The sequence below is a fragment of the Ranitomeya imitator genome, chromosome 3 (assembly GCF_032444005.1).
Source record: "Ranitomeya imitator isolate aRanImi1 chromosome 3, aRanImi1.pri, whole genome shotgun sequence".
Lineage (NCBI taxonomy): Eukaryota > Metazoa > Chordata > Amphibia > Anura > Dendrobatidae > Ranitomeya > Ranitomeya imitator.
This window is the reverse complement of record NC_091284.1, coordinates 665,051,801-665,073,615: the sequence shown is the minus strand read 5'-3', so window position 1 is coordinate 665,073,615 and position 21,815 is coordinate 665,051,801. Positions and strand designations below refer to the sequence as shown.

Here is a 21,815-nt window from a genome sequence, read left to right as displayed (position 1 = left end):
GCACCTTCAATTCAAATGTATTACAGCGCAGAGACCGGCTCACTGCACCATAATACCAGTACAAGCCACTGACCAATCTATTCCAGGATTGGGGACATTACTATAGATGGAGGGACATTATCACATGACAGAAGACATCATTACTATAAGGGGCTAAATGTAAAACAATAATATGGGGTCGATTGGGGACAAAAAAAAGGAAAACTTTTTTAAAACAATATTCAAAACTAGATGGTGGCCCGATTCTAATGCATCGGGTATTCTAGAATATGTATAGTAGTATATAGCACAGCCCACGCAGTGTATAGCACAGCCCACGCAGTATATAGCACAGCCCACGCAGTATATAGCACAGCCCACGCAGTATATAGCACAGCCCACGCAGTATATAGCACAGCCCACGCAGTATATAGCACAGCCCACGCAGTATATAGCACAGCCCACGCAGTATATAGCACAGCCCACGCAGTATATAGCACAGCCCACGCAGTATATAGCACAGCCCACGCAGTATATAGCACAGCCCACGCAGTATATAGCACAGCCCACGCAGTATATAGCACAGCCCACGCAGTATATAGCACAGCCCACGCAGTATATAGCACAGCCCACGCAGTATATAGCACAGCCCACGCAGTATATAGCACAGCCCACGCAGTATATAGCACAGCCCACGCAGTATATAGCACAGCCCACGCAGTATATAGCACAGCCCACGCAGTATATAGCACAGCCCACGCAGTATATAGCACAGCCCACGCAGTATATAGCACAGCCCACGCAGTATATAGCACAGCCCACGCAGTATATAGCACAGCCCACGCAGTATATAGCACAGCCCACGCAGTATATAGCACAGCCCACGCAGTATATAGCACAGCCCACGCAGTATATAGCACAGCCCACGCAGTATATAGCACAGCCCACGCAGTATATAGCACAGCCCACGCAGTATATAGCACAGCCCACGCAGTATATAGCACAGCCCACGCAGTATATAGCACAGCCCACGCAGTATATAGCACAGCCCACGCAGTATATAGCACAGCCCACGCAGTATATAGCACAGCCCACGCAGTATATAGCACAGCCCACGCAGTATATAGCACAGCCCACGCAGTATATAGCACAGCCCACGCAGTATATAGCACAGCCCACGCAGTATATAGCACAGCCCACGCAGTATATAGCACAGCCCACGCAGTATATAGCACAGCCCACGCAGTATATAGCACAGCCCACGCAGTATATAGCACAGCCCACGCAGTATATAGCACAGCCCACGCAGTATATAGCACAGCCCACGCAGTATATAGCACAGCCCACGCAGTATATAGCACAGCCCACGTAGTATATAACACAGCCCACGTAGTAGATAACACAGCCCACAGCCCACGTAGTAGATAACACAGCCCACGTAGTAGATAACACAGCCCACAAAGTATATAGCACAGAGACGTATACAACACTGGAGGGGAGTGTGGAGGGGGTGGTGGCGGCAGCTTTCTGGTTACCGTCCCCGGCCGTCCATGAGAGGAGCAGATGTACGGGCGGTGGTGAGAGCGGCGGAGGCGCCATCTTCGGCAGTGCAGGAAAAGCACATGGTCCGCACATAACAATAACAGGACACGTGTGTAGATGACGGAGAAGCAGACGGTCCGGCCGGGAGTGTGGCTCACATGAGGCGCCCTGCGGGACAGTTCCGGCACATGGGCTGACTCCGAAGAGCTGTGTGCGGGGTGATAGTCTGCCCTTCCTGTAGTGCGGCACGGAGGCCGCTGCTGGCGGAGGACATCGTGGCTGCTCCTGGGAGTGTGCGGAGCCCCGGGTACAGGTCAGATGACGGCGGCTGCTGTGATCTCCCAGTTGTATTTCCGTGTCCCGCATTGTGAGCGCTCGCTGCTTCCTCCCCATTATAACCTCGTGCACCGTGTGCGGATCATGTGTCAGCAGTGACGCACGCAGGGGGGCACTGACTGGAGGGGACTAGGGAGGGGGCAGTGTGCCTGTCGCTGATTGGTTGCGACCCAGGATTTCCGTTACAGACAGACAGACGGACGGAAGTACCCCTTAGACGATTATACAAATAGATAAAGTACAAAAAGATTACAGAAAAATATTTGGCCACTAAAAATGCTGTTTAATGTAAAAACTGAAGTAAATGAAAAGATCTGTACCATACCTCATTTGATTACCATTAAAAAGAATTAAAAAAAGGCATAAGAAAAATTATGTACAGCCTACACAACACGTAAAACAACAGACTAGTAACGCTAGAATCCCCTCACTCATAAGACCCAACATGCCAAGTGCTTACCCATGTGGGGGGGAGAAAGAGAGACCTCGGCAGGCTGAAAGAAAAGGCCCGTTACTAGTAAGGGTACTTACATATGTAGGCTCCCCACGTTATTACTCTTGGACTATGGGATGCCCGATTATATATTTTGAACCCACTCTTAGTACCAACATATAGGGATGAACCTCCTTCGGCGGTCTGTTGTTTTATGTGTTTTTTCCCCCCTGTCCTCTCGTCATGTGCTTGTATATTTGGGCTTTTAGCCGTTGTGTATTATTAATGAGCTGTTGTTTAATAAATATTCACTTTTGATACTATCATTTTCAGACTTTAGGCTCTATTTCTCTATATTTATATTAATGAGAGTATACTCCTGATCTCTTGTAGGCTGTATGTATTAGGTGGAGTCGCGGTAGCGCTCTCATTCTTTGGTCCCGTATTTTAGGACCATATATCCTCAATGTAGATCCAATATGTCAGTCATTGTTAAACTTATAAGAAAAATTATGGTATCACTGAAAAGCTCTTCTCCCGCAGAAAACGCGGCCCTGTAGACAAAGCATACATGTAATCTGCACCCAAATAAATACATCAAAAACACCACAAAAGTCATAGTTACTCACCGATAACGGTGTTTCTCGGAGCCCATGACAGCACTATGGAGAGAGGGGATCCGCCCTTCAGGGACAGGAAACCTACAGATAAAAGGGCGGTACCTCTCCCTCGCATCAGTTGGTTTACAGAGCATCGGAGGACCTCCAGGTTAGTTTACAACAGAGAAAAAAATCATATTATAACATTTCTTAATAGAGGAACCCCGTGCCTATACTTATACTATATACACTATATAAATTATATGTAATTAAAGGTGCTCACCGCACTCGTGATGGGAGGGAATAAGCGAGTGCCGTCATGGGCTCCGAGAAACACCGTTATCGGTGAGTAACTACGACTTTCTCGGTCTCCCATGACAGCACTACGGAGAGAATTGCAGAGACTAAGCTTAGGGAGGGACCACCGCCTCGAGAACCCTTCGTCCGAAGGTTAAGTCAGACACAGAGGCTAGATTTAATCTATAGTGTCTAAAAAAGGTCGATGGTGATGACCAGGTGGCCGCTTTACAGATTTGCTCTATCGATACCTCTGACCTCTCAGCCCATGAGGTAGCTACTGCTCTTGTGGAATGTGCTCTTATACCATCTTGGATCTCATTCCCCGAGGATGAATATGCCAAGACTATCGCCTCCTTTATCCACCTCGCCAAAGTACCCTTGGATGCCCGAAATCCTTTTCTGGGACCCTGAAAACAGACAAACAGAGAGCCTTCCTTCCTATACTCTCTGGTGGAATCCAAGTATTGGATTAGGCATCTTCTGACGTCTAGATTATGGAAGTTCTGCTCTTTCTCATTTTTTGGGTTTGGACAAAAGGATGGCAGGGATACTTCTTGTGACCTATGGAATTTTGATGCCACTTTTAGCAAATAGGCCGGGTCAGGTCTAAGAGTGACTCTATCATCTAATATTTTAGTGAAAGGTGGATTGGAGGATAAGGCTTGAATGTCACTTATTCTGCGTGCAGATGTTAACGCTACCAAGAGAATAGTTTTAAGTGATAATATTTTAATGGGAATCGTCTCTATGGGTTCGAATGGAGGACCCGTTAACGCCGAGAGGACTAAATTTAAGTCCCATGAGGGCACTTTTTGAGAAACTAAGGGCTTTGATCTTGTTACTGCCTTAATAAATCTGATTATCCATGGGTTGGCCGCAATATTATGATTATAGAGTGCTCCTAGAGCTGCTATTTGTACCTTAAGAGTACTAACCGACAACCCCTGTTCCAGACCTTTTTGTAGGAACTCAAGTATTTTAGGAATTGAGGGCCCATCTTGGACTTTTACTTTGGAGACGGACAGAAATTTTTTCCATGTTTTCCCATATATTCTAGTAGTGATGGGTTTTCTACTTTTTAACAACGTGGTGACTAAGTTGTCTGAAAAACCTCTTTCTTTTAATAGTCCCCGTTCAAAAGCCAGGCTGTCAAATGTAAGTTCGATTCCTGTGGGTGGAAGATCGGCCCTTGATGTAGAAGGTCTGGTATATTCGGTAGGACCCATGGGTCCGAGACTGATAGCATCCTCAGCCAGGAGAACCACGTCCTTTTTGGCCAGAACGGGGCTATAAGGATCATTTTCGTTTTGTCCTCTCTGACTTTCCGAATGACTGCCGGGATCAGAATAGTTGGAGGAAAAGCATAAGTCAATTTTTGAGTCCATGGAATCATAAAGGCATCTAGAGCCTGTGGATTCCCTTCCGGGTTCAGTGAGCAGAATTTGTTCACCTTTTTGTTTTTGGAATTGGCGAATAAATCTATTGTCGGTGTTCCCCACATTTCTGTGATCTGATCGTAGATGGATTGGTTTAGGGACCACTCGCCTTGTTTTAACTGAAATCGACTCAGATAATCTGCTCTCTCGTTGTTTGAACCCTGAATATGTAGCACAGAGAGGGATAGTAGATTTTCTTCCGTAAGGTTGAAAATTTTGGCAGAAGAACTCATGAGTGCCCGAGACCTTGTTCCTCCCTGGTGGATTATATACGCTACAGTCACTTTGTTGTCCGAAAAAATTCGGACATGATGTCCCTGAATATAGGTCAGAAAAGAAAGAAGAGCCTGAAGCACTGCCCAAAGTTCTTTTTGGTTTGAGGATGCTGATAGTTCCTGAACTGACCAGGTTCCCTGAGCCACTCTGTCCCTCATGTGAGCCCCCCACCCTCTGGGACTCGCATCGGTTGTTATTACCCGGGATATTTTTGTCACCCAAGGAACTCCCCTTGATAAGTTTTGGCTTTCCCCCCACCAACGAAGGGAATGAATAACTGAGGAATTTAGAGTAATTCGACTTTCCAAGTTGTTCTTTAGTACTGACTGCCATTCTAGTATGTGCCACTGAAGCTCCCTTGTGTGGAATTGTGTTAAGGGTATCGCTGGTAGGCATGAGGACAGAGAGCCTAGTAGCGACATTGCTCTCCTTAGAGTCATGGAAGGATGGTGAAATGTTCGTGCTATCATGGCTAATATGTTGTCTTTTTTGGGGTCTGGAAGTCGACATTCTTGGACTCGGGAGTCTAATGTCAGACCTAGGAACTCCTGTACCCGACAGGGTTCCAACTTTGATTTTTTTATGGTTATGAGCCACCCCAAGTCCGTCAAAATAGTCATTACTCGGTCTCTCTGTTCTCTGCAACTTTGAGCCGAGTTGCTTACAATGAGAAAGTCATCTAGGTAAGGGACTATTAATATATTTTGTTCCCTTATGTGGGCCATCATTTCCGCTATTATCTTCGTGAATATTCGAGGAGCTATATAGATCCCGAACGGAAGAGCTCTGTACTGGAAAAACCTTAATTGCCCTTTTATGGGAACTGCCAATCTTAGGAATTTTTGAGATTGATCGTGGATGGGCACATGATAATATGCGTCGGTTAGGTCTATCACGACCATGTAGCAATTCGGAAACAGGATTTTTATGGTGGACTTTATTGTTTTCATTTTGAATTTGTGATTTCTTACGTATTTGTTTAGGTTTTTTAGATTTATAATGGTCCGAAAGGACCCGTCGGGTTTTGGTACTAAAAAAAAGAGGGGAGAAAAAAAACCTTCTCCTATTTCCTGAGGGGAGATTTCTTGAATCATAGATTTTTGCAGTAGGGAAATAATTTCTTTCTCTAAAGCTGCTTGTTCTGCTGCCGAGGATCTTATTTTCGTTTCTATGTAATTCCGGGGAGGAAAAGAAACAAAATCTATTTTTAGACCGTACTGTATGATGTTTAGAATCCAGATGTTGTTGGATATTTTCTTCCAGGCGGGAAGGAATGATGTGAGTCTTCCCCCCACCGTAGGAAAAATGTCATTTGGAGGGTTTTTTGTCGCGAGAGGTATTGCCAAAGAGGTAACCTCTATCCCTTCTCCTGCCTTCTTCCCATTTATTCTGCTCCCTGGGGGGTCTGCGGCGGAAAAATCTCCGATTCCGAAAGGACTGCCTGAATGGGGCTGGACCTAAATTTGGAAACCCCTTCTTTTTGTCTCCCGCTTTTTGGAGGATGTCATCCAGGGTCTCTCCAAACAGAAAATTTCCTTCACATGGAATAGAACATAGCTTTAGCTTTGTCTGGAGGTCTCCAGGCCAGCTCTGGAGCCATAAGGTTCTTCTGGCTGCGTTGGAGAGAGCAGCGGCCTTAGATGTTAGACGTACGGAGTCTGCCGAGGAGTCCGCCAGGAATGCTGCTGCTGCTCTAATTGCAGGGATAGAATCCAGTAATTTATTTCTGGGTAGCCCATCTCTAATTTGATTTTCTAATTGGTCAATCCACACCATCAGAGATCTGGAGGTGCAGGTCGCCGCAACAGCAGGCCTCAAGCTACCCCCAGCCGATTCCCATGCCCCTTTAAGAAATGTGTCTGCTTTCTTATCTAAAGGGTCTCTGAGGGTACCCATGTCCTCGAACGGGAGCGCAAATTTTTTCAAGGCCTTTGCCACCGCTACATCCAATTTTGGTGCCTTATCCCAGGAAGTGGATGCGTCATCTTCGAAGGGATACTTTCTTTTAAGCGAGGGCACCGAAGAGTTTCTCCTATCTGGTTTCTCCCATTCTTTTTTGATTAGAGATTGGACATTGGGATTTAGAGGAAAGGTTTTCCGCTTTTTTGGTCCCAAACCACCAAACATTACATCTTAGGCCGTTTTGTCAGGTTTAGGCTCCTCAACCCCCATAGTAGCCCTAACGGCTCTCACTAAGGTATCCACTTCCTTGAGTGGGAAACAATGTCGGCCCGAATCTTCCTCGGAGGAGGATAGGGAGGAGTCAGAAACGTCCGAATCTGCGTCTTCAGATGAGGATCGGACAGAGTGGGAATGTACTGCTTCCTTTATTTTATCTTTTCCTTTTTTGGAGGAAGATACAGCATTCTGAACCTCAGATATAATTATGTTTTTTAGTTCAGATGCAAAGTCGGGAGTCTCCTCACATAGCACACGCTGGATACATGATTTGCAAAGCTTTTTGTCCCAGGCTACTGGTAAAGCTTTGTCACAGATGGGGCAGGATTTGTTTTTCCTTTTCTCCAACTTCTTCTTTCCCTATTAAGGGAGAAGAGGGAGCCCCATTATAATATACACATTCACGAAGATCACTCACCATTCGGACGTGCAGGCAGGTACCGGTTCTGGAGGGGGCCCTGGGTCTGGAAGGGAAGGTACCCGAGGAGGTGAATTAGTCTTCGCAGCAGATCTGCTGCGCTGTGTAGAACGGCTGCTAGACCCACTCCTGGCGCTCTTAGGGTCTGTCTTCTTATGGTGCTGCTGCCTCGGCTGCAGCTCCTGTGGATCGCTGTCTTCCATGATTTACAGGGAGATAGTGCGACAACTAAGTGAGCACTATCTCCCTATTTGTAATTGGCGCCACCCCCGGCGTTCCCCGCACTTCCGGTCCTGCGTCACATCCTCCCTGGAGAAAGAAGCTACCTCGCATGCGCGCGGCGATGACCCGGAAGTCCAGCCGCATTTCCGGAGCGGCGGCCATCTTAGTACACCCGGAGCGTGCGCTTACCGGCACAGGAGCTCCGGGTGATCCAGCGCCCCTTCATCGATCCGAATCGGCGGCGTTCTCCCTCCGCTCACCCTGAAGAACCCCTCGGTTCCAGCGGTGGCGGCTTCGGGAGCCGGACAAGCCGCGGCAGGAGTCTCCTCGATGCCGGTACCCGACCGCCCGGTCCCGGTCCATCGGTCTTCCTAACAGGTACCACCGAAAAGAGGTTCCCTGTTCAGGGACAGGAAACCAACTGATGCGAGGGAGAGGTACCGCCCTTTTATCTGTAGGTTTCCTGTCCCTGAAGGGCGGATCCCCTCTCTCCGTAGTGCTGTCATGGGAGACCGAGAAATGAATATTTTGAACACACAGTCTTGTAAATCTTATATCACAAAATTAAAAGAGCACTCTGAATACCACTATTACAGATCATGTGCACATACCCTTAAGGAAAAGTTTGATTTCTCTGAAATAAGACATCGGATCGCAGATATCAAGGTATCACTGTATGCAGCTTCCTATGACCTACAACTCCTGGCAAAAAATATGGAATCACCGGCCTTGGAGGATGTTCATTCTGTTAAATTTCGTAGATAAAAAAAGCAGATCACAGACATGGCACAAAACTAAAGTCATTTCAAATGGCAACTTTCTGGCTTTAAGAAGCACTAAAAGAAATCAAGAACAAAAAATGTAGTAGTCAGTAATGGTTGCTTTTTTTAACCAAGCATAGGGGAAAAATTATGGAGTCACTCAATTCTGAGGAAAAAATTATGGAATCATGAAAAACAAACAAACAAAACACTCCAAAACATCACTAGTATTTTGTTGCACCATCTCTGGATTTTATAACAGCTTGCAGTCTCTGAGGCATGGACTGAATGAGTGTCACACAGTACTCTTCATCAATCTGGCTCCAACTTTCTCTGATTGCTGTTGCCAGATCAGCTTTGCAGGTTGGAGCCTTGTCGTGGACCATTTTCTTCAACTTCCACCAAAGATTTTCAATTGGATTGAGATCCGGACTATTTGCAGGCCGTGACATTGACCTTATGTGTCTTTTTTCAAGGAATGTTTTCACAGTTTTTGCTCTATGGCAGGATGCATTATCATCTTGCAAAATGATTTCATCATCCTCAAACATCCTTCCAATTGAAGGGATATGAAAAGTGTCCAAAATATCAACAAACTTGTGCATTTATTGAAGATGTAATGACAGCCATCTCCCCAGCGCCTTTACCTGACATGCAAACCCATATCATCAATGACTGTGGAAATTTGCATGTTCCCTTGAGGCAGTCATCTTTATAAATCTCATTGGAACGACACCAAACAAAAGCTCCAGCATCATCACCTTGTCCAATGTAGATTTGCGATTCATCACAGATTATGATTTTAATCCAGTCATCGACAGTCCACGATTGCTTATATGCTTATCCTTAGCCCATTGTAACCTTGTTTTTTCTGTTTAGGTGCTAATGATGGCTTTCGTTTAGCTTTTCTGCATGTAAATCCCATTTCCTTTAAAATTATCTTTTTAGTTTAGCTTTTCTATATGTAAATCCCATTGCTTTAAGTTTCTGGCCTTGACGCTTTGATGTCTGCCTTGGTCTACCAGTATGTTTGCCTTTAACAACCTTCCCATGTTGTTTGTATTTGGTCCAGATTTTAGACACAGCTGACTGTGAACAACCAACATTTTTTGCAACATTGCGTGATGATTTACCCTCTTTTAAAAGTTCGATAATCCTCTCCTTTGTTTCAATTGACATCTCCCGTGTTGGAGCCATGATTCATGTCGGTCCACTTGGTGCAACAACTCTCCAAGGTGTGATCACTCCGTTTTAGATGCAGACTAACGCGCAGATCTAATTTGATGCAGGTGTTAGTTTTGGGAATTAATATTTACAGGGTGATTCTTTTTCCTCAGAATTGAGTGATTCCATTATTTTTCCCCTATGCTTGGCTAAAAAAAAAGTAACCATTACTGACTACTACATTTTTTGTTCTTGATTTCTTTTAGTGATTCTTAAAGCCAGAAAGTTGTCATTTGAAATGATTATAGTTTTGTGCAGTGTCTGTGATCTGCTTTTTTTTCTACAAAATTCAACAACTGAATGAACATCCTCGAGGCCAGTGATTCCATAATTTTTGCCAGGGGTTGTATATGCCCATATATACTGCTTAGGAAGGACGATCCTATTGACAGATTTCATTAAGAAAAGAGCAGTATAATATAGCTAATTGCAGCATTACACAGCCTCACACAGATAAACAACCAGTTCATAGGGCAAAGGTCCATTGAGCTATAATGTCATTGATAAGAAAAAAAAAAAAACAGGGACTAAAATAAATGTGTAAATAGCCAGTTTATTAGGCCACAGTCACGTTGTCCTTTTTGCACTTAAGGGGATAAATTCAGGAAAAACGCAGATTAGTAGCTTTTCCGGTGTGCGGCGATATGCTCAGGGGGTGCAAACATAGTGGATTTTCCAGATGGAGAATCTGCTGTGTTTTACACTACCAGCGCCACTTAGCTGATATTAAAGGGAACTTGTCACGTTGTACATGCAGACAGCATTATCTGTGAATTGCCCGGTAGAGAAAAAGGAGAAACTGAGCAGAAAGATCTTTAGATTTGTGGGGAAAAATTCAGCATAACTTGTATTTTATTGATTGCAATCCCTGGTGTGTGTCTGCATGGGTCACCAGGGAGGTCCTACTAATGACTGACGGCTAACTCTGCATGCACAGTCATGGAGGGAAGACGGTCATCACTGAATAGGACCGCCCACTTGACTTGTACATACAAGAATTAATAAAATGGTTTTCTGACACTCTTGCTACAAAAATGTTTGTCAATCCAATCAACACCTCCTGCTGTTCAACATCTCCATAACATTTTCATCAGGGCATAATCCCTTTCAGAAATGAGAAGCCTGCAGATTTAGCACCATCATCTTAGCAGTATACAAAGCAACCCATCTTGCTGCAGCATTTCTAATGTGAGAGGTCCACAGAGGAAATGTCCAGTGGGAAGGTAAGTCAGACTCTGCTGTTTAGGGTATGTGCACACGCTGCGGATTTTGCTGCGGATCCGCAGCAGTTTCCCATGCATTTACAGTACCATGTAAAGCAATGGGAAATGAAATCCACAGTGCACATGCTGCGGAAAAAAACGCGCGGAAACGCAGCGGTTTATTTTCCGCAGCATGTCAATTCTTTCTGCGGATTCCGCTGCGGGTTTGCCCCTGCTCCAATAGAAATCTGCAGGTGAAAACTCGCAGAGGAAACTGCAAAAGAAACCGCGGTAAATCCTCAGTAAAAACCGCAGTGGAATCCGCAGCGTGTGCACTCAACCTTAAGGTCTAATAGGTTAAGTACTAAGTTACTTCAATCCTTCAGTGTTTTTATTTATACTTTTTACATGCAGAAGGACTTTAAACTTTAATGGACTTTGGCCTATAAACCACAGCGTGTCAGGATGGCTTTTATAGAGTTTTGTTTTTTACTTGCCGGCTTGTCTATCACTTTCTGTTCTGTGATTTTAGTGCCGGGTGAGCAATATTAGATCTCTGTTTAGGCCAGAGCTCCATGGCAATTCAATATACGCAGGCTCACAATATAATGCATCTGCAATATTACTACCACAAAAATCCAAGTGTTGATCTTGTGCAATAACTGCAAGAAACTCTCAATAGATCCCTATTTCCTATTAATGCAGTTAGCATAAATGGTAAGTTTGTGATGCAATGTCTTACAAGACTGCAATGAAGCAAAATAAAATATTGATGAAGCCAGATGAGCCAAAATTCGGTCATAATTTGCACTAAAAAAAATATATATATATTTCATGACTTGCACAAAATTTATGATGTAGTTTAAAGGGAAGGTGCCACCAGTTTTCTTGTATTTTGTTTTTTTGTGAAATTAAGCTTAAAATAGTAATTAAAATGTATTAATGCAATGTTTGCACTGTTTGCAAACATTTCTATATGAAAAATATTATATATTTTTCTACAAATATACATATTTACCACTAGGGGGAGCATTTTCCGTTTTAGACCTCAAGCAGCTACAGTAAGATTTAGCAGCTCTGCCCCAGGGATATTAGACCACCCAAAAGGGGAGGGAAATGGTGATGTCAGCAGTTACTGCCCAACAGTAAGAATGAAGAGCAGCATCACAGGGCAGCACCATTTTGTGTGTGACTGCCCTGTGACCTGCTGTCACCAGCAGTTACTGCATCAGAGGCACAGCGTGTTTACAGAGGCGCAGAAGACAGTGGACTCAGCAGAATCTGGACCCAAGAAGAGTGAAGACTTGTGGTGTGCATGGAGCAGCATTAGGAGCTGTCTGGGATTCATCCCTCAAGAAGACAAGAAGGAGCTCCAGCTCTGCAGTGAATAACCAGGCATTATGGAGGGAGGGGAGAGATGCATTGTATGGCTAAGGCCGGGGTCACACTAGACCGTAATACGGACGAGTGCAATGCGATAAAAAAATCGCATAGCACTCGTCCCAATGTTAATCTATGGGGCAGCTCCCATCATCCGATATTTTCTCGGCCGTATTCAGGATCCGAGTGAAATCGCCGCATGCTGCGATTGTCAGCGTATCTTGGCCGAGAATCGCCAATGCAAGTCTATGGGGTGAGAAAAAAATAGCACAGCACATGGACCATCAGTGTCACTTGCGAGAAATTCTCAGGCATTGGGCAGGTGACAGGAAAGGTTCAGCCATTATTTGCTCATTTTGCAAGTGTTTGAGAAAATCTCACCATACGGATGCCATACGGATGTCACACGGATCATTGGATGCGAGAAAATCGCATCCTCGCACTGCACACGGATCACTGTTTTGGTAACATTTATGCGATTCTCGTCCGTCAAAAACGGACCTTTTTTTATACGTTGTGTGTGTCCCCGGCCTAAGAGTGACTGATGGGAGAGAAAGAGACGTGAAGTATGATGAGTGAGACACATATGGAGTGTGATGGGGAGATACACCTTGAGGCTGTGTGCACACGTTCAGGATTTTTCGCATTTTTTTGCGTTTGTTCGCTATAAAAATGCGATAAAAACTATTTAAAAATGCATACATATGCATCCCATTATTTATAATGCATTCCGCAATTTTTGTGCATATGTTGCGTTTTTTCTGGGGAAAAAACGCATCGCAGTAAAAAACGCAACATGTTCTGCGCATGTCGTGTCTCCTCCTTTGATGTGGGCTCCGGCGCTGAGCCCACATCAAAGTCACGACATGTCGGCTGTTTTGTACAGTTGACATGTGCGCGCAATAGCGTCAGGATGGTCACCATAGAGGTCCTTGAGACCTCTATAGCTACTGATGCCGGTTTGCTGTCAGCGCCACCCTGTGGTCGGCACTCATAGCAAGCCTGTAATTCAGCTACGGAGCAGCAATCTAATGATCGCTGCTATGTAGCTGAGCCGATCGAGTTGTGCCAGCTTCTAGTTTCCCATGGAGGCTATTGAAGCATGGCAAATGTAAAAAAAAATGTTTTTAAAAATATGAAAAAAAAAAAAATTAAAGTTTAAATCACCCCCCTTTTGACCCATCAAAAATAAAACAATAAAAAAAAATCAAACCTACACATATTTAGTATCGCCGCGTTCAGAATCGCCCGATCTGTCAATAAAAAAAAACATGACTGACATGTGCCCGCAATAGCGGCGGGTGAAATCGCGATTCAACCGTTCCTCTGTATGTGTTTTCCGTCCGGCGGAAACAGCTGTTTTGACGGATCCTGCAAAAAACGGATGAAACGTGTGGCCATCCGGCGCTAATACAACTCAATGAGGAAATAACGGATCCGGCGAAAAAAACCTGATCTGGCAGAAAAAAAAGGAACTTGTGGAAAAAAACGGATCTGGCGGGAAAAAACGGATCTGGCGGAAAAAAAAAAAAAGGATCCGATGGAAAAAAAACCTGATCTGGCAGAAAAAAAAGGAACTTGTGGAAAAAAACGGATCAGGCGGGAAAAAAAAAGGATCCGATGGAAAAAAAACTGATCTGGCAGAAAAAAAAGGAACTTGTGGACTAAAAACGGATCCGCCGGGAAAAAAAAGGATCCGATGGAAAAAAAACTGATCTGACAGGAAAAAAAAAGGAAATTGATGAAAAAAAAACGGATCAGGCGGGAAAAAAAGGATCCGACAGATAAAAAAAAGAAATTGTGGGAAAAAACGGATCTGGTGGGAAAAAATGGATCCGGCGGAAAAAACTGATCTGGCAGAAAAAAAAGGAAATTGTGGGGAAAAAAACGGATCAGGCGGGAAAAAAACGGATCCAATGGAAAAAAAACCTGATCTAGCAGAAAAAAAAGGAAATTGTGGAAAAAAACGGATCCGGCGAGAAAAATCGGATACGGCAGGAAAAAAGTGGATACGGCGGGAATTAACGGATCCAGCAGGAAAAAATGGATCCGGCGGGAAAAAACGGATCTGGTGGAAAAAAACGGATCTGGCGGAAAAAACGGATTCTGCAAATGTGCTCGCAGGATGCGTTTTTTTCCCATAAACTTGTATTAGCGACGGATCGTGACGGATGGCCACACGTCGCGTGGTCGCGTCTGTCGTGCAACGGATCCGTCGTGTTTTGGCGGACCTTTGGCACGAAAAAACGTTCAAGTGAACGTTTTTTGTCCAGCGCGTCCGCCATTTTCTACCGCGCATGCGCTGCCAAAGCTCCGCCCCCTCCTTCCAGACTTCAGAATGGGCAGTGGATGTGTTGAAAAACTGCATCCGCTGCCCACGTCGGGCACAAATTTCACAACGTGCGTCGGTACTTCGGCCCGACGCATAGCGACGGACTCGTACAGACGCAAGTGTGAAAGAGGACTTTATGAGGGTTGAATTAAAACAACAGCAATTTTCTGCGCCAGAGGGGGAAAGCCGACGGCCGGGGGCCAATATCTGTAGCCTGCTATGAATATCAGCCCGCAGCTGTCTGTATAGCCTTTACTGGCTATTAAAATAGGGGGACCCCAAAAAAAAAATTGCGTGGGGTGTCCCTATATTTTATAGCCAGAAAGGCTACGCAGACAGCTGCAGGCTGATATTCATAGCCTAGAGAGGGGCCATGGATATTGCCCCCAGCCCCCCCCCCCCCCCCCCCCCGGGCTACAAATACCAGTCCGCAGCCGCCCCAGAAATGTAAGATGCGCCAATTCCGGCACTTAGTCCCTCTCTTCCCACTCCCGTGTAGCGGTGGGATATGGGGTAATAAGGGGTTAATGTCACCTTGCTATTGTAAGGAGACATTAAGCCGGGTTAATAACGGAGAGGCGTCAATAAGACGCCTATCCATTATTAATCCAATAGTAAGAAAGGGTTAAAAAAAAAAAAACACACACATTAGGAAAAAAGTATTTTAATATTCTTCATTTCACCATACTTCAGCGCCTGCAAAAAACGTAAAATAAACCGTATACTACCTGTCCGCCGTAGTCCAATTAATAACGAGTGTCCCACGACGATCTCCCCTATAGAACAGTGACATCGGGTGATGTCACTGTTCTATAGGACCCTCAGTAACACACTGACAGGAGACAATGGCTCCTACAGTGCATCACTGAGAGGTTACCTTAGGACAAGGTCTCACTTTATGGCAATTGCTGCCTGGGAAAAATTCTCATACAGCAATGGCATAAAGTGAGACTAGGGACTTTTTTTTTACAGCGGCGGAGGAATACAGTGGTGGAAGGATACCTTCCTGCTGTCATTGTGTTCCTGGAGCCCCTAGAGAGCAGTCGCATTACCTGATGCTGCTGCTCTCCACGGGAGATCGTCGTGGGACACTCGTGGATTTCTGCGGACAGGGAGTATATTGGTTGTTTGTTTTTTTCATATTTTTTTTACAGATGACACTGGCTTCGGTGAACAAAATGACAAGTAATGGTGAGTATGAAATCTATGTTTAATGTACTGTATGTCTATATGTATGCAGCATGTATGCAGCATGTATGCAGCATGTATGTATGGAGTATTTTTTTTTTTTTTTTTTCCATTCAACACATTAGCCGGATGATGGGACTATTACTGTCCCATAATTGGCTAATGTGTCAATCACTGTCATTGTAGCAGGCATCGTCCGATGGGACTTGTAGTCCCATCGGACGATGCTTGCATACACGCATAGAGACCCCCCCACGCCGCACAGAGACCCCCCCACGCCGCAGAGACCCCCCCACGCCGCACAGAGACCCCCCCACGCCACACAGAGATCCCCCACGCCGCACAGAGACGCCCCCACGCCGCACAGAGATCCCCCACGCCGCACAGAGACCCCCCCACACCGCACAGAGAGGGAGAGCGACACAAGGGGAGAGTGCAGTTTACCGGAGATCACTGGGATTGTGGGGAGGCGGAGACAGAGCAGGAGAAGCACACACAGCAGAGTGTGAGAGCAGAAGATGTCTGCCCAGGACGTGCAGTGCCTAGAAGTACAGAGGAGCAGTCAGTGCTTCTGTCCTGCGATAGAGAGTAAGTGGAGCTCAACAAATAGCACAGGGCTATAATAAAATGGCAGCTAGTCACACCTACAGCAGTGAGTTGTGCAGCCCACAGAGGCGTGCCCAGCTCACTGCTAATGCTGTTGCAATGTTAGGCCATGTTCACACAGTGCGTTTTTTACCGCGGAACCGCGGCGGTTTTGCCGCTGCGGTTCCGCAGCTATTTTCCATGCAGGGTACAGTACACTGTACCCTATGGAAAACAGGACACACTGTGCACATGGTCCGGAAATTGTAAAAAAAAAAGCCGCGCTGAATAGCTCCCGGAAAAAAGAAGGAGCATGTCAATTCTTCTTCCTGAACCGCAGCGGTTCTGCACCCATAGACCTCCATTGTGAGGTCAAAATCGCAGTAAAACACGCAGATCAAAAATATATCTGCGGGTTTTACTGCGATTTGATGTGCAGAACCGCTGCAGCAGGAAGTGCGGGGGAGCGGGCGGAAGTGCGTGGGCGGAGTGTGGCTGCCCCCCCGTGCTCCGATCCCGCCCCCCCGTGCTCCGATGCCCTCCCCCCGTGCTCCGATGCCCCCCCCCAGTGCTCCGATGCCCCCCCCGTGCCCTAATCTCCCCCCCTTATACTTACCCGGCGTCCCGGTGTCCATCCGGCCGTCTTCTCCCTGGGCGCCGCCATCTTGCAAAATGGCGGGAGCATGCGCAGTGCGCCCGCCGAATCTGCCGGCCGGCAGATTCGCTCCAAAGTGCATTTTGATCACTGAGATATAACCTATCTCAGTGATCAAAATAAAAAAATAGTAAATGACACCCCCCCCACTTTGTCACCCCCATTGGTAGGGACAATAAAAAAATTAAGAATTTTATTTTTTTTTTTTTCACTAAGGTTAGAATATGGGTAGGGGTAGGGGTAGGGTTAGGGTTAGGGGTAGGGTTAGGGGTAGGGTTAGGGTTAGGGGTAGGGGTAGGGTTAGGGATAGGGTTAGGGGTACGGTTAGGGTTAGGGGTAGGGTTAGGGGTAGGGTTAGGGGTAGGGGTAGGGGTAGGGTTAGGGGTAGGGTTAGGGGTAGGGTTAGGGGTAGGGTTAGGGGTAGGGTTAGGGGTAGGGTTAGGGGTAGGGGTAGGGTATTTTCAGCCATTTTAGCCCTAAAAAGCTTCCTAGGAAACACAGTCTCTGCATAGAAAACTGCATAAAAAAAGGATAAAAAAACGCATCAAAAAACGCATAAAAAAAGGACAAAAAAAGGACCTGCGTTTTCTGCCAAGAGCTGCAGTTTTTTAAAAAAAACTGTCCTGAAAAAAAAAGGATGGAAATCCTGAACGTGTGAACATACCCTTAGAGATAGGGTCCGAGCCGGTCTATTATCTCCTATGTCCATGGGGTGCCGTAATTTGACACTGATAGTGACGTGCTACTGCTGCAAAACCAAGATGTCAGCCCCCAGTGCATTCTTTCTACTCATATATCACACAAAATCTGTTTTACATGCATTCAAATCTGGGTTATAACAGCATGTAATGCTACATTACATTGATTAATTAATGATCTACAAACGCGGTACCTTCCCTTTAAAAAGTTTTTTAGGACTTATCTGTCAAGGGGACAATCATGATCAGTGATCATCATTGGCACATGCAAACTGGTGCGCCAATAAATCCATCACAATTGTGGCAAACATTCCTGGTGCAAAGTAAGCCTACTAATGGGTGCTGTAAGTAGGCTAGACGGTTGTAAAATTAGAGTTATCAAAGAATGTGAACAGTTATAATAAATCTACTGCATTTTAAGGGTATGTGAACACGTTCAGGTTTTTTCGCATTTTTTTCACGATAAAAACGCTATAAAAACTCATTAAAAATGCATACATTATGCATCCTATCATTTAGAATGCATTCTGCAATTTTTGTGCACATGATGCGTTTTTTCCCGCTATTCTATGCATTTGGAAAAAAAACGCATCAAAAACGCAAAAAAAAAAGCATGCGGATTTCTGGCAGAAATGTCCGGTTTTTGTCAGGAAAATTTCTGCCAGAAATCCTGACGTGCGCACATACCCTAAAACTTCCTAATCTAAGTTTTTACTGTAAGATTTAGACATGATTGTGAAATATGCCCCAATATGTCATCTAATCGCTGTTGAGCCCTGGCCGGCAGATTACGCTGCTAACTTACACTAGACAGTCTTAAAATGCAACAGTTTATCAAGGTGCTTCTTGTTGATTGATAAATCTCATTTTAAGACACAGTAGTCTTAACTTTACATCACCTATTAGTTGGCATACTACGGTATATCCCAAAAATGGAAGCAACAATGCCGACGCAATATGCCTTTTGTTAGATCATGCCCATTTCCAAAAAAGCCCCGCCACTATTCAGCAAGGTCACGCCTCGTTGTAAGACAAGTCAGAAAAAGTGTCTAAAAAATGATGCTATTGACAAAAGATAATTTTTCACTACAAATTAAGCCAGAATTCTGGTAACATGCTAATTGTGATTGTAACAAGTGCAGATAAATACAAATGCATTCTTGCAATTATCACATATATTTCAAAGGGGTCAGTTTTTTCGCTGATCACATTTGCACATGGAATCCCTTTGGAATACTTTATAGGCAACGTGGTTTTCCGAGGCACACGGGTGTGTGAGAAATCCCTGCAGAGCGGTCTCTTTGGAGTGATCAAATTAAGCAATTTCATTGGTTTTCTATTAAAGTTTCAGCACAACAACCAATATCTCCCTGCTGCCCCAGTATTCTGGCTATGCACAGAATTTACTGATTTATGCTTAGAAGTCATGTGATTAATAGGAGACAGACATTATGACAGCAGGAACCTTTTGTCATCACATAATATAACAGATTTAACAACCTTCTCATCTTTCAATAAAGTGGCGCCACTTAGTGGCCAAACTTATGTTTTCTTTTCAGAATAGACAAGTCCAGACTCAGTTGAGAGGTTCTCTTTAAAAGTTTAAAAGGAACCTGTCACCAGGAATAACGCTGTTAACCTGCAGATGGGGGGGTTAATCTGCAGATTAACAGCATTATGTATCACCCATTACCAGGATAAGCAATAAATATACAGGGGGCCCCCACTGATCTCTACAAAGTACAACTGAAGTCCCCAGATCACCCTCAAGAAATGTCTGCAGAAAAGGGGAATTTGGTGAAAGCAGAGTTTGAACATTAACAATGAAAAAAAAAAAAAAAAGAGCTGAACACGGGGTTCGGTGCAAACAATGTCCAACTATCCAGGTGAGCGACAATAAAAAAAATATCCCATACACTGGTACAATAAGAGTATGTGAGCAGACTAGGTAGAGAGGAAAGGGAGTGGATGGATAGACCGCTTGGGGAGGAAGAATTGAAGGCGGCTTTGGCGGATATGGCGGGGGGCAAGGCTCCGGGGACGGACGGTATCCCAGTAGAGGTTTATAACATTCTTAATGCAGAGTTAATGCCCAAATTGGAGCGAGTGTTCTCTGAGTCGTTGGAGAGGGGAGTGCTGCCCCCATCAATGAGAGAGGCCATTGTGGTGGTTATTCCTAAAGCTGATAAAGATCCTCAACAGCCGGAGTCGTATAGACCAATTTCACTTCTAAAGGTACCTTCACACATAACGATATCGTTAACGATATCGTTGCTTTTTGTGACGTAGCAACGATATCGTTAAGGAAATCGTTCTGTGTGACAGCGACCAACGATCAGGCCCCTGCTGGGAGATCGTTGGTCGCTGAGGAAAGTCCAGAACTTTATTTCGTCGCTGAACTCCCTGCAGACATCGCTGGATCGGCGTGTGTGACACCGATCCAGCGATGTCTTCACTGGTAACCAGGGTAAACATCGGGTTATTAAGCGCAGGGCCGCGCTTAGTAACCCAATGTTTACCCTGGTTACCAGCGTAAAAGTAAAAAAAACAAACACTACATACTTACCTACCGCTGTCTGTCCCCGGCGCTCAGCTTCTCTGCACTCCTCCTGCACTGGCTGTGAGCGTCGGTCAGCCGGAAAGCAGAGCGGTGACGTCACCGCTGTGCTTTCTGGCCGCTGTGCTCACAGTCAGTGCAGGAGGAGTTCAGAGAAGCTGAGCGCCGGGGACAAACAGCGGTAGGTAAGTATGTAGTGTTTGTTTTTTTAACTTTTACGCTGGTAACCAGGGTAAACATCGGGTTACTAAGCGCGGCCCTGCGCTTAGTAACCCGATGTTTACCCTTGTTACCCGGGGACCTCGGGATCGTTGGTCGCTGGAGAGCTGTCTGTGTGACAGCTCTCCAGCGACCAAACAGCGACGCTGCAGCGATCGACATCGTTGTCGGTATCGCTGCAGCGTCGCTGAGTGTGAAGGTACCTTAACTGCTGACATAGGGATTTTTGTGTACTCACCGTAAAATCCTTTTCTCCGAGCCATTCATTGGGGGACACAGACCGTGGGTGTATGCTGCTGCCAATAGGAGGCTGACACTAAGTGATACAAAAACAGTTAGCTCCTCCCCTGCAGTATACATCCTCCTGCTGGCTCTCAGCTAACCAGTTCGGTGCAAAAGCAGTAGGAGATCAATAACAATATATGAGTGTATAGCATGTCATATTCTAAAAAAAACAAGCAGAAGCTAATAACAGGGTGGGAGCTGTGTCCCCCAATGAATGGCTCGGAGAAAAGGATTTTACGGTGAGTACACAAAAATCCCTATTTGTCCTTCGCCTCATTGGGGGACACAGACCGTGGGACGTCCCAAAGCAGTCCCTGGGTGGAGACAACAATAGATCAGGCCCTGTGTAACCGCTACTAACAAGTGCGCCACCGCGGCCTGCAGAGTCCGCCTGCCCAGACTCACATCTGTGGAAGTGTGGGAATTATAGTGCTTCAAGAATGCATGCGGACTGGACGAATCCGCAAGCTTGCAGGCGTGCCTTGCTGACGCCTGGTGCCTAGAACCCTTGATAGACAGGGAGATAGGCTGACATCTAGCACGGAAGGACTGCTGGATGGTGAAAAGAATTCACCATGTTATCATGGTCGATGAAACGGCTAAATCCTTTCTGAAAATGTCAGGAAACCTTCCTCTACCGTCAGGAAGCCCAAATAAAACGTCCAACCTTCAGAAGGACGCCGTCCTCAAGACGTACCTACTCAGAGCACTCACTTCGTCCAGAATATGGGGGATCTTATTCCATTTTGTGGACTGGAGCCAAAAGAGATGAGGGAAGAACTATGCCCTCATAACAGTGGTAATACAGTACCACCTTGGTAACAAGGGATGGAGATTGCCTGAGGACAACCTTGCCTCGAAGGTAATAAGGGAAAAAAGTCTGAAGGAGCAGAGAAGCTAGCTCCGAAGACTCGTCAGAGTGAGAATATCGCAGAGGAGAACGGGACGACTTTCCCTGATAGTAAAGTCTGCCCGAATGAAAAAGGAGCCTACTGTAAGGCTCCTAGGAA

At 45.5% G+C, this 21,815-nt stretch overlaps 1 protein-coding gene across 1 annotated transcript in view; it reads right to left on the bottom strand.

Annotated features, from left to right (window-relative positions):
* RB1 (RB transcriptional corepressor 1) overlaps positions 1 to 21,815 on the bottom strand; it is a 398,991-nt gene that overhangs the window by 338,729 nt on the left and 38,447 nt on the right. The gene's annotated exons all lie outside the window — the stretch shown is intronic.